Genomic DNA, 13,731 nt, shown 5'->3' on the forward strand with positions numbered 1-13,731 from the left:
TGATCAATCAGTGCATGTCAGATCCTGATCGCATCCTTCCCTATGCTCCTGCCTGCGGCTCTCCCCCACAAACACAGCTCTGCCAGTGCCCTTCAGCGCTGTTCTGCTTTTTCTGTTGATGTCTGCCTCTTTCCCTGCTACTGCCCTTCTTCCCTATCTGCCTGACTCCCCTCCCCAGCTTTCCCACCAAAGCACTGGTATAGATTAGTCTATAGGCATTCTCCGTGAGGCATCAGGGATTAATTTTACTGCTGCTGAGATGCAGGAGCCTGCACTTGAAAGCTAGGTAAGTATAGGCAGAATCCTCAGTAGGAGCTTCCTCTAGAAGGAGATGGGGGGGAAGGATAAACAGGGAAGGAAAAAGAAAAAAAAAAAAACAACCAAAAACCACCCCAAAATCCAGCAGCCCCCCAAAAAAACCCCAAACCCAACCAACCCACAAAAAACCCCAACACCCTGCAAGGCACCCTGCAGGAGCCTGGCAGAGGCTGTTTGTACCCCTGGGAAACCTCTCACTAAAATCTTTAGAATTTTAGAATCAGTCAGGGTTGGAAGGGACCACAAGGATCATCCAATTCCAACCCCCCTGCCATGGCCAGGGACACCTTACCCTAGAGCAGGCTGCCCACAGCCTCATCCAGCCTGCCCTTAAACACCTCCAGGGATGGGGCCTCAACCACCTCCCTGGGCAACCCATTCCAGCCTCTCACCACTCTCATACTGAAGAACTTCCTCCTCACATCCAGGCTGAATCTTCCCACCTCCAGCTTTGCTCCACTCCCCCTAGTCCTGTCACTCCCTGATAGCCTAAAAAGTCCCTCCCCAGCTTTTTTGTAGGTCCCCTTCAGATACTGGACTGACTGAATGTAGATGACACCAGGGGTTACTTCATATGCAGTGCTTGCATGGTTGTATTTTATGAGGTCAGACAGAAGATCCCAGACCTTTGATGTGCAGTCACTGGTGAATCACTGCTGCAGTGTCAGTGTAGCTGTCCTGATGAAAAGGTCGTGGAGGGAGGTGTGCATTTTGCCAGCATCATCTTCTCTGTAGTGCTGATTATTTTTCAGTTAGTCTGCATTCTCATGGAACACTGCTGCTGCTGCTTTCTGTTTCATGGAATTGCAGAATGCTTTGGGTTGGAAAGGACCTTAAAAAAAAAAAACCCATAGACTCATCAAGACTGAAAAAGATCTCCTAAGATCATCGAGTCCAACTGTTAACCCAACAGTAACATGACCACTCAATCATGCATCAAAGAAGATGTAAAAGGTCAGTTCCACTCCCCCTTCCCCCACCACCATAGGCAGGGACACCTTCCACTAGAGCAAGTTGCTCAAACCTATTGCAATAAATGGGCACATCTGCTTTGTTCCTTGCTCTTTCAATGGGTAGCTGGAGGAGAAGACATTTTTCTCCTTTGTGGCCCAGCTTCACCCATCAGAAATGAGGCAAACTCACTTTGAAAAGTGCTCTGAGATGGAGCAGTGGTCAGGCATTGAAACAGGATGTCCAGGGAGGTGGTTGAGTCACCACCCCTGGAGGTGTTCAAAATTCATGTAATCTCAGGACAGGGTTTAGTGGGCATGGTGGGTTTGGGTTGATAGTTGGACTCAATGATCTTAGAGGTCTTTTCCAACTGAAGCAATTCTCTGAATCCATGGAGAGCTGGCCATGACAGAGATAGAGGCAGACAGCTCACACTGGTAATAAAAGGCATTGCCAACCCTGAGGATTAATTTTCTAAATTACATGGAAGCTACGAGATGAGGAAAGGAAAGGATTATTGTTTGCATGCCATGGGAGCAATAATCCTGCGATTACTACTTTAGGCATAAAGACATTAAAGCTTGCTTTGTGTTTCAGTGCAGAACTCTTGGAGATAGAGCGTCACCATGCCATGAGCAGACAGCTTGTGTGTGGTCCTCAAGGTTGTCCATGGTTTTGTGCACCTGTATAGAGTCCAGGCTGTGATAGAGACCACCCGTGATTCCAGTTATTCCCACTGACTTCAGAAAGAGCTTAGGATAACCAAAGTCTTTCCTGCGTGAAATATCCAAAGCTTAACAGAAGTTCTGCACCAAAGGACCTCAAACAGCAGCCCACAACCTGCCAGTCAACCCATGGCCATCAATAGTGGAGTCCAACTGTTGGTACAAGCTTAGTTGAACACTGAGATGTACCCAAAACTGAGCTTAGAGATGAAGATTCATTCCTCCTAGACTCCTGCAGTGAGAGCAGCTTGGGTTTTGAAAGGCACAGGATCCTAGTTCTCCTGGTGACCATGAAGTTGCACACGGCTTACTCAGTGCTGGCCTTTAAATGGCAGATATGAAGATCAGCACCACAGAAATGTAAAATGCACTGGGTTGGAAGGGACCTTTGAAGGTCATCTAGTCCACTGCCCTGCAGTCAGCAGGGATATCTTCATCTAGATCAGACTGCTCAGACCTCCATCGAGCCTGACACTGAATGTCTCTGGATAGGATCTCCACTGCCTCCCTGGGCAACCTGTTCCAGTGTTTCACCACCAAGTATTAAAGAAACTTTTCCTAGCGTCCAGTCTAGGTCTGCCCTTCCATGCAGGTGATCTAAGAAGCCCCTGGAAAACTTTGAGTTAGGATTTCATCTGTCTAAACAGTGTCCTAAATTGGGGTTGGGTCGTGTCAAAAACAAAACCCCCAAATGAAACAAACCCACACCAAACAACAACAACAAAACAACAAACAAAACAGTGAGAAAAAGACAAAGGATTCCTCTTCAGATGCAGCAGCTGCCCAGAACCTACTCTGAAGACTGAATGGAGAAACCAGAGAGTAACGAAATCATTTCTGGATGCATTTCAGTTCCTCAGAGATACTAAACAAAACAAACAGACAAAACACCTTTGAAGGGTCTTAGCTTTAGTATCTACAGCTGATTAGTTAATGGCTCTTTGGATTGTTATCTGGGCTGTTAACTTTTGGAGCAACGGGCTCTCCTTTATTTTTGGTTTCAGCAGCAAAGCCTAATTTTATTTGTGACTGCAGGGTGCTAGTGCAGAAAAAGGAAAGAACATGAGGCACTGCTCATTACAAGTGGAAGTAGGCTGCTTAAAAATGCAAATTGTGTTCAAAAAAGCCCAGGGAAACAGGAGCACGGAGCTCCTGCTGTCACTTATGAGGTAGGGAGATTTTTGTTTCCCTGCCCAAGGTGGAATTCAGTCTGGAGCCAGAGTGAATACTTTTCTTATAGCCTTTAGGAGCAGCCAGGAGGGGAGGAATTTGCCTGTCCATGCAGAAATCATAGAATTGCTTTTCTTTAGGAGAAGCCATATTGGGGGAAGCTTGCTAGTCCATGCAGGAATCATAGAATTGCTTTGCTTAGGAGAGACCTTTAAGACCATCAAGGCCAATCATTAACCCAGCACTAGCAATTCCACCACAAAACCACATCTCCGTGGCTTTTAAACCTCTCCAGGGATGTTGTCTGCACCACTGCTCTGGGAAACCTGGCCCAGGGTATGACAGCCTTTCAGTTTTTTCCTGATATCCAACCTAAGCCTCCCCTGATGCAACCCGAGGAGGTGGCCTCTTATCCTATCACTTCTCACTGAGGAGAAAAGACCAACCTGCCCCTCACACCAGTCTCCTTTCAGGGAGCTGTAGATAGTGAGGTCACCCCTCAGTCTCATTTTCTCCAGGCTAAACAACCCCAGTTCCCTGAGCTGCTCATCACAATACTCGTGCTCTAGACTCTTCACCAGCTTTGTTGCCCTTCTCTGGACATGCTCCAGTACCTCAGTGTTGTTCCTGGAATGAGGGGGTGAAATCTGAACACAGTGTTTGAGGTGTGACCTCACAAGTGATGAGTACTGGGGACCAATCGCTTCCTTGATCCTACTGGCCACACTATTACTGATAAAAGCCAAGATGCTGCTGGCCACCTGAGCACATGCTGGCTCTTCTTCAGCTGGCTGTTGACCAACACTCCTAGGTCCTTTCCCATCAGGCAGTTTCCAGACACTCCTACCCAAATCTGGAGCATTTAAGTGGTTGCTATGATGCAAATGCAAAGCCCAGCACTTGACCGTGTTGAATGTCATACCATTGGCCTCAGACCATCAAAAGACTGTATGAGGCATTTGGTGCCATGGTCTAGTTGACTGGATAGGGCTAGGTGATAGGTTGGACTGGATGATCTTGGATGTCTCTTCCAACCTGGCTGATTCTATGATTCTATGAACCCAGCCTAGCCATATCTCTCTGTAGAGTCTCCCTACCTTTAACCAAATCATCACATTCACCTAACATGGCATCATCTGCAGACTTAGAGAGGGTAAAATAAGAGAGGTGGGTGGGCTTCACTTTGGTTCTCAACAAGCCTTTGTAGCACAGAAAACATCCTTGGCAAAGCTCTGCAAATTCAGGCAAGTAGATAAAGTCTGAGAATCCAGTACAGGAGTGATTTTAATTACTAGATAGCATGGAAGACTTTACACTCAGATCACTTTTTTTAAAGCTTGTGCCACATGGGTTGGAAACTTCGCTTTGGTCTGCAGAAATTCAGCTGTGACTTATAATCTTTCATTACAAACGAATGGAAATGTCGAGAAGAAAGCTTGGTCTGCTGGGTGTTTTTCATAGGAAAAGAAAAAGCAGAGCTGGGAACTCTGCAAGTTCCACGCAAGCAGCAGCTAAATAAAACTAGAAATGTGCAGGCAGTAGAAATAAATGCAAAAAAACCCATCCTCCTAATGAGCCAGATCACCAGCCATGGTCAAAAGATGCTGGAGAGGTCTTTCATCCTGCAGGCATTTTGGTGTCATCAGTTCCAAATTCCCCTGTTTTTTCACCCTGACATGGGGAAACTCCTCGAGTCGTCTTGAGTCAGTGTCTCTGCCTCCGGTATTTTGATGCCAGCCTGGTTATGTGGGTGATTCTCTGCTCTAGTTTTCAAGCAGAAGTTCTCACAAATTGATGGAGGAGGCTTTGGCGCCTCCACAGAAGGAGTGAGAGAGAAGGAAAAGAGAGAGTGAAGAGTATGGAGGAGGAGGAGGAGAAAAGAAATGGGCTTTTAAAAAGTATAAAATTAGCATAGGAATCGGTGGCAGCTTTTCTTTACTTGGGCTGAGCAAGAGGCAGGGCAGTTTCCTGCTGATTTTAATGCCACCCCATTAAAGATCTTGCTGGGTGGCCACAGATGTGCTGGATTGCCTGTTGCTTCAGGGGAGCTGGTTTTGCAGCTCCAGTGCCAACCTGGGAGCTTGAAAAAGCAGAGTTCTGACTTTATCTTGGCTGCAGATTTGATATGCAAGCTTCCTACTGTTGGAGTCAATGACTGGAGATTAAAAAAAAGGGGGGGAGGGGGAAAGTATGGAGCAAGGGGAAGCATATATGAATAAAACAGAACTAAAAGGCTTGCAAAGCCACTAAAGATGCAACTCAGGGCTTTTTCCCCCAGAGATTTTTAAGCCTTAAGGTCTCAATTCATCACATTTAGCTCAAGCGGAATCACAGAATCAGATAATGGTGGGGGTTGGACAGGACCTCTGGATACCATTTAGTCCAACACCCCTTCTAAAGAGGAGTCACCCACAGCAAGTTGCCCAGGATAACACTCAGATGGGTTTGGAATCTCTCCACAGGAGACTCCACAACCTCTCTAGGGGTCCAGTGCCCTCAAAGTAAACAATTTTTTCCTTAGGTTTAGGTGGAAGCTTCTGGGTTGAAGTTTATGCCTGTCTCTGGGCACCATTTAAGAGAAAGTGACCCCATCCTTTTGTTCCCCATCTTTTAGCTATTGATAAGCACTGGTATGATCCCCTCTCAGGCTGCCCTTCTCAAAGCTAAACAGCCCCAAGGTTCTCAGCCTTTCCTCCTCTCAGAGACACTCCAAGCCCCTCAGCACCTTTGTACTCTCCTCTGGACCCTCCCCTGTTTCTCTTGAGCTGGGGAGCCCAGAACTGGACCCAGTGCTCCAGATGTGACATTCCTAAGTTAAGTGTTCTTTGCTTTTCCAGTCTCTCAGTGTAACTGAGATAAAGATCATCACCTTTGTGTTTCTCCAGGGAAAGACCTGTCAGCTCAGGGGTTGGAGAAGCAGCTGCCTTTCACCACTACATAGAGTAACATGTCTCAGCTGCCTGATACTGCTGGAGTAAATGTGAGATACCTGCCCACAGCCATAGCCCCACCACATGCTCCAGTAGCACAAGTGGAACTAAGGCCTCTTCCAACACAAACCACTCTGTATTTCTATGAAATTACCTTGGATTTGTTGCAGGCTACAACTCAGACACACAGCTCTTGCTGCTTAGCTCTCCTATCTGAGTACTTGGCTTGTAAACTTTGCATAATTGTTTCTATCCAACCCTTAGGAGAGGATCTTGGCATACTGGAAATATAAATCCTGAGTCTGTTGAAAGCAGTCCAGGATTTGAGCTTCTAAAACCACACTTCCATCTCTCTCAATCCTGGCCAACCTCAGCCAGCAAGTCTACAAGAAGACAGAGGGAGACCACTTGTTTCCAGCTCAGAATCAAATGATATTATTAGAACTGTTCAGTTGGAGAAGATCTTTAAGACCAGTGAGTCTTTACTAAAGTCATGGATGGCATGTGGTCATTCACTGGAAGACATACCTTCTTTTCTCAGATGTGGCAGGTTAAGAGGTGGCAATATCCATTTTTTAACCCTCTCAACCCTGTAAACATTCCTGCATTGGTGAAACACAGTCGCACAACTGCCTGAGCCTGGAGCTGTTAAGACCTTCCTAAAGATATCTTTCCATATGGGCAGAAACTGAGATCAAGAGACCATACCTCTAGAAACATGATTTACCAGCTTGTACTGGTAAGGAATCCAAAAAGCACATGTGGGAATCAGGTGCTAACATCCCCAGTGTGACTTGTGTGAGCCTCAGCTGTGGTGGGATGGAAGTGAGCCATGACTTCCCCAGATAGGTCATAGATGTTCTCTTGGAGGAGACTGAACATATACAAAGTCAAAATATGGAAGAGGAGGTGGCAGGAGAAGGAGGTAAATCACCACAAACATCTCAACACCTGCAAATATGCCTACAGCCATCTGCAGCATTGATCCTCCAGCAGTGCCAGGGGATTTGTCCCATTGCATGGCTGGCAGCTGCCTAAATAGCCAAAAGCTGGTCTCACACTGTAACCAAGTCAGTGTCCCAAATATGGGACATTTCCTGAGGAATATGCAGTAGAATCATTAACCTAAATGAGGACCACATTGGTAAGGATGCTGGCACACTTCTTGGAACCCTCCTTGTCCCTCTTCTCCTCTGAGCTTACATACTCCCAGATCAGGTTCAGACCAGAAAATCCTTCACAAAATGCAGCTGTGGTATTTCACAGAACCCACCCCCCTGCCCCTCACTCCTCTCACCTCCTCAAGGGGAACTTGCTTCACCTCCAGGTGAACCTTTCTCTTGCTGTCTTCCAGGCTGGCTCTATCTGACTGGTGGGTGGACTCGGTGTGGAACTGGGCATCCATCTGAGCTGAGTGGGTGGGAGACACAGACAACAAGCAAAGGAGCACTTGGAGATGTGTTACTAGTCATTCCTGTTCCCTGATGGAGGGTTTCTGCTGTCACTCTTAGGGGCCACGACTTCCCTCCTGTGTCCACCTCCCCCATGTCATCCACCCTTGTCAAGTCATTTTATTGTTGGAGAGGACAGGAGGAAATAAGCTGGGAATATGTGGAGGACATTTTAATGTAGAGTTGAAGGAAAGATCAAAAATTAGATTACTGAATAGGAGGTTTAAGTGAGTCTAACTGGAAATTAAGTGGGCAAGGCCCCTTATAGTCCAGATGCTCTGTGCATCCTTGGCATGGACTTCCTTAAGGAAGATTGTACCAGTAATGGCTTTAAACAGAGAGAGGGCAGATTTAGATCAGATATTTGGAAGAAATTCTTCACTGTGACATTAGTGAGACACCAGAACAGGTTGCCCAGAGAAGCTGTGGAATTCCCTGTACCTGAATGTTTTCAAGCTCGGGTTGAATAAGACTTTGAGCAACCTTGCTAGTGGAAGATGTCCCTGCCTATGGTAAGATGTTGGAACTAGATGATCTTCAAAGTATCTTACCACCCAAATTCATAGAATCATATAATCAGTCAGGGTTGGAAGGGACCACAAGGACCATTTAGGTCCAACCCCCCTGCTATGGGCAGGGACACCCTACCCTAGATGACACAGGGTCACAGGCTCACAGGATGTTAGGGGTTGGAAGGGACCCAAGGAGATCATCAAGTCCAACCCCCCTGCCAGAGCAGGACAATACTAGCTAACACAGATCACAGAGGAACACATCCAGACAGGCCTTGAAAGTCTCCAGAGAAGGAAACTCCACTCTGGGGAACCTGTTCCAGTGCTCTGTGACTCTTACAGTAAAGAAGTTCCTCCTTGTGTGGAGGCAGAACCTCTTTTGCTGCAACTTACACCCATTGCTCCTTGTCCTAGCTAGAGGGACCTCAAGGATCATCTAGTTCCAACCCCCTTGCCATGGCTAGGGACACCCCACCCTAGATCAGGCTGGCCAGAGCCTCATCCAGCCTGGCCTTAAACACCTCCAGGGATGAGGCCTCAACCACCTCCCTGGGCCACCCATTCCAGCCTCTCACCACTCTCATGCTCAACAACTTCCTCCTCACTTTCAGTCTGAACATACCCATCTCCAGCTTTGCTCTATTCCCCCTAGTCCTGTCACTCCCTGATAGCCTAAAAAGTCCCTCCCCAGTGTTTTTGTAGCCCCCCTTCAGGTACTGGAAGGCCACAAGAAGGTCTCCTCGAAGCCTCCTCTTCTCCAGCCTGCACAGCCCCAACTCTTTCAGTCTGTCCTCATAGGAGAGCTGCTGCAGCCCTCTGAGCATCCCCATGGCCATTCTCTGGACATGATTCTGTGCTTTCCAGTCTCATCCTCTGCTTCCCAGTGTTTCCTCATTATTTACATGATCTTTCAGTGTTCTGAAACAAGTTGTCCTCTGCTTTGTTATCATCGCCCCCACCCCATTTCCCATCAAGTTTGAGGTAAACTCACCTCAAAACCGCAGCATTTCCTAAGGAACAGTCTCCTGAGCGCAGCAGTGTGACGCCGATGCCATCATTTTGAAGGCTGTGTTTTCCTGGATAGCATGACTGTTCCTAGCTCCTGCAAATCAAAGGAATTAGAGAAAAGGAGGACATGAGAGGTGTATGAGTAATACAACATCAATCCCAGGGACATGTGCTGAGATAACACACAAAACCAAGCTGAGAACGCACAGTACCTTCATCTGCAACTTAACTCTCACCACACTTGTGGAAGAGAAGGCAGAAATGACAGCTAGAGCTAGAGAAACTGAGGCACAGCAAGGCAGATTGCAGAGATCATTCAGCTGGTTGGATAGAGAGTCTGGAATAAGGACATTGATGTTTTTCTGTGGGTTGCAGATGTCTGAATTATGCAATAAAGCTTAATTTAAGTGCATAATAGGAAGACAAGACTATGAATTTCACCAATTACCTGGCAGAAAAATCATGGAGTCATAGAACCATAAAATCAAAGAATGGTTTGGGCTGCAAAGGGACCTTTGAAGGTCATCCAGTCCAACCTCACCCTGCAGTGAGCAGGGACATCTTCAACTAGATCAGCTTGCACAGAGACCCATCCAATTAGACCAGAAAATATTATAGGCATTGGATATCTGAGAGCTCTCTGGGCAACATCTACCAGTGTTTCATCACCCTCTTTGTAAAAAAAATCTTCCTTAGATCTAGTTTAAATCTCCCTCTTTTAGTTTAAAGCCATCACCCCTTGGCCTGCTGCAGCTGGACCCAGAACAACAGTGTTTTCCAGTGCACTTGGACCTGCCCATAAGCTCAACTTGGCTTTTTCTCTTCTGGCTCCTCTTTAACAGCCTCTTCCCTTTCTTGTAGTCAAATATGACCTAATACTGACTCTAGCTCTTCTGTGGACTTGCCCTTCAGTCTACTCCAGACCCACCTGACTAAGACTGGACACCAAGATCACTCTGTTACCCAAAAACACTGTCACAGCAAAGTGATCTCTGCTTGCACAGAGCTGGCATCCATTCCACCTGCTGACTTCTCCACCTCCAAAGAAAGCTGCAGCTCCATGAAGGGAACAAACATACCATAGAAGGGAAGAGATCTCTGCCAAGTGCTTCAGAAATGGGACACAGATGGTGCCTTAAATGAGAATGGAAGTTTATCTGGGGGCTCTCCACATGACGTAGCAACAGATGACAGACACTAGGACTTCAGAGAGGCTGATGAGATAATGTTGAAGCAGTCTCAGTCCACAGAGCTATTACCTTGTCTGATCAAAAGGAGGAAAAAGAATTATCTCCATAGATGATTCTCTAAGGATAGGAACCCATAAACCTACTTTCATTTATATGTAGGTCTGGTTCTTCTGATACCTGAGTCTTAATGACAGCTGTTTGTTGGTTGGTAGGTCAGCTTCAATGTTTGGTTGGCTGGCTGGCCACTGCTAGCAGAAATCTATGAGGGTATTATTAGCCTTGTTTTTCCCTGCTCTGGACACAAACCTTTGTCTTTCACACGCAAAATAGTTGGAAGGGGCCTCTGGAGGTCATCTAGTCCAACATCTTGCTTTAGCAGGACCACCTAGAACCATTTGACCAGCTCCATACCCAGCTGGCTTTCAAAATTTCAAAGAATGGAGACTCCATGATCTGTAAGGATAACCAGTCCTAGGTATGTCATCAGCTTCCTGGCCCTTTGCTGGGCTCTCTTCTGTAGCTCCATGTAGTCTATTGCACTGAGTCTCTCTTGTATGGAAGAGCTCATCACTGAGCACAAAAAAATGCACACAACAGCACTGCTGAAGCCCGGGGTTGAACCAGGGACCTTTAGATCTTCAGTCTAACGCTCTCCCAGCTGAGCTACTTCAGCTCTGCTGTGACATTAATTTTCACAAACTTCCCACAAAATAATTGGCTGACATTATCTTGCCTCATTTCCAGACCCTCTTCCCTTTCAGGGCTGGTTGGATACCAGTTGTGTTCTCTTCCACAGGATTAGACTCATCTGGGATGCCACAGCTATTCCCTGGTCCAGAGCACATGCTGCTCATTGAAGCATAGAGATCAGAACTCAGTGGACCACAGAGGAATGATCAGTGGTCATAGAATCCTAAATTACTTTGATTGGAAAAGACCTTTAAGATCCTCATGTCTAATTATTATCTGACTACTGCATTTCTCAGCACCACATCTCTGCCTCTTTTAAACACCTCCAGGGGTGAGGATTCAGCCACCTCCTTGGGGACCCTATTCCAGTGTTTGAGAACCCTTTCAGTGAAGAAGTTCCTTCTAATATCCAACCTAAGCCTTCCTTAAGGCATCTTGAGGACATTTCCTTTCATCCTGTCACTTCTTACCAGATTGGCAGTTGTGTATCCAAAACGGTCTGACATATATAGAGTATCAAAACCTCCTCTCTGTATGGAAAGGTTTAGACATGCTGGATGCTGGTAAGAAATAAGAAAGTGAGGCTCCTTGCTGTACCTAAAGACCAAGGTCCATATCATAAACCACAGCTAAAATCTGGAGCTAAAGAGCAACCTTGATACAAGGACCAGCCAAGAGCATTTGCATAGAATAGACATTTCTGGTATCTTTTCACAGAGCCCACAGAAGCTTCTGGAGTTATCCGTGGAGCCTGACTAATCTTTTCACATCAATCTGTCTCTCTCCAGCTAGGAAGCAGGAAATAGTTGTATTCATGGAAGATTTTACCCCAGCCCACCAACTTGTGCTCCAAATGGAAGACTTTCAGTCCCAATACAGACAAACTACCATCTTTCATCGCTTCCATATTCACCTCACCCCAAAATACATATGTGAAATGCACAGTAAGTTTTCCATGTCTGCTAAAAAAAATGGTAGTGAAAGGTGCCAAAAAATTGGATTTGAATGTTCAACTTGACAGCAGCAGATGTTTCCTCATGGGGATTTATTAGATAACAGCTCCTGATATCTAGGGCTCCCAAACTAGGCCAAGTAACCTCTTGCAATATCCATACATTAAGACTGTACCCTAGAGATTTGCAAAGCCACCACCAAAACTGAATCCCACTCCCGATCCTACTTATGACCACTGACAAACTGATCATATGCTCATGACTGGGGGTCTCAGAATCTCTCTGCTTTTGAGCTGGGGATGTTTTTGGACAGCTGAGTGTTGCCACAGAGTCTCTGCTTCTTGTTAATTTCCTGGATGTGACCTAGAAACATGCCAGATCCAGGTCCTGACAGCATTATAATGCTGAGAACAGGAACGCTAAACAAATCCAGGGCATCGCTAAAGACCATGGCCACCAGACAACCCGACCCAAAAACCTATTCCTCTGTTACACTTTCTGTCTGGTAGAGATGCTGACATGAGAGGAACCTAGAATATTGCTCAGAAATTTGAAGCTGCAGAATTAGGTCTCAACCCTCAAGTGGAAATGATCAATCATTGTTATCTATTCTATTGACTGTATTGCTCACCTTCTCCTTGACCTCAAGATCCATAAGTAGAAGGTATTTGGGGATTTGCCCCAGTAAGCCTTTCCAATTGCCCCTGAATATGATGAGGATGAAGTTTAGTATAACCTCCCCATCAGAAAATCATCTGCAAACCAAATGCTGTATGCTCAGAGCAGGTCTGGCTATTATTATCTCTGGGAGATGCTTACAGGAGCAATTTCTTGAGCTCAGTGACTAAGGATCCTACAAACACAGCTTGGATAAGCCTGCAGGAACAGAAAACTTTCAGATATGCTTTGCCCCATTTGGATGCTGAAGGAATTGAGAAATAGAGTTGTTTACCCAGATGCTTTATTAGGTGGTTATTGTGGGATCCATCACAGGTTTTTCCTTGTATGTGAGGCTCTGCTTTGAAGGGTTACTAATGTCTGGAGTGAGGACCTGCTCCAAATATGTTTCTTCTTTAAAGACTATTTTGAAACATCAGTGCCTCTGACACTGTTTTGCTCTTCTCTGAATAGCTGTAAGCTGTTTAGCATTTCCAGCACTGATGATAATTAGCAAACTCCTAGTAGATCAGGTAGGGACATCAGTATGATGGGTAACCAAGACCACAAAAGAAGACTTGATGAGTCTGGCAGGACTTTTTTTCTGCAAACTCCAACAGTTTGGGAAAGATTTCTGGAGTAAGATTCATCTCACCTGACTTCTTAAAGGCTGACAAAGCAAGTCTCTAAACCTGACCTAATAGCTACAGAGAGCTTGTAGAAATGGGAACACTGGTGCTGAGTTTCCAAATCGAATCTCCCTTCAGAACCAAACTAAACCAAAACCCTTGGATGTCAACTCTGGAGGGTTCTGGATGATACTTCAGATATTACCAGCATATAAGGCTGGAAAACTGAGAATCCTGTTTCTAGTAGTTCTTCTAAATGTCAAGATCAACACTGTTGTGAGACACAACTCCACTCCCTGCAGCCACTCCATAAATGACATTACCTGGTGACAGTGACAAAAGGTATCACCCTGCTGGGTTCAGCTGAAACTCCTTTCAGAGGGTCTCCCCTCAGCCTCCTTTTCTCCTGGATGAAAACTCCCAGTTCCCTCAGCCACCCCACACATGGCTTGTGCTGTAGACCCTTCACTAGCCTTCTTGCTCTTCCCTGGACACACTCCCATACCTCAGTGTCCCTCTTGTAGTGAGGTGTCACCACATCAGTGTT

At 46.0% G+C, this 13,731-nt stretch overlaps 1 long non-coding RNA gene and 1 other non-coding gene across 2 annotated transcripts; both read right to left on the reverse strand.

Annotated features, from left to right (window-relative positions):
* Positions 1 to 913: 913 nt before the first annotated feature.
* On the reverse strand, positions 914 to 9,152 carry LOC135181069 (uncharacterized). The gene is made up of 3 exons (XR_010304702.1): positions 9,049 to 9,152; positions 7,392 to 7,504; positions 914 to 1,150 (listed from the first exon to the last, which is right to left on the reverse strand). It is a non-coding gene; the product is annotated as an uncharacterized LOC135181069 (long non-coding RNA).
* Positions 9,153 to 10,855: 1,703 nt separating this feature from the next.
* On the reverse strand, positions 10,856 to 10,928 carry TRNAF-GAA (transfer RNA phenylalanine (anticodon GAA)). The gene has a single exon. It is a non-coding gene; the product is annotated as a tRNA-Phe (tRNA).
* Positions 10,929 to 13,731: the final 2,803 nt, after the last annotated feature.

The sequence above is a fragment of the Pogoniulus pusillus genome, chromosome 14 (assembly GCF_015220805.1).
Source record: "Pogoniulus pusillus isolate bPogPus1 chromosome 14, bPogPus1.pri, whole genome shotgun sequence".
Lineage (NCBI taxonomy): Eukaryota > Metazoa > Chordata > Aves > Piciformes > Lybiidae > Pogoniulus > Pogoniulus pusillus.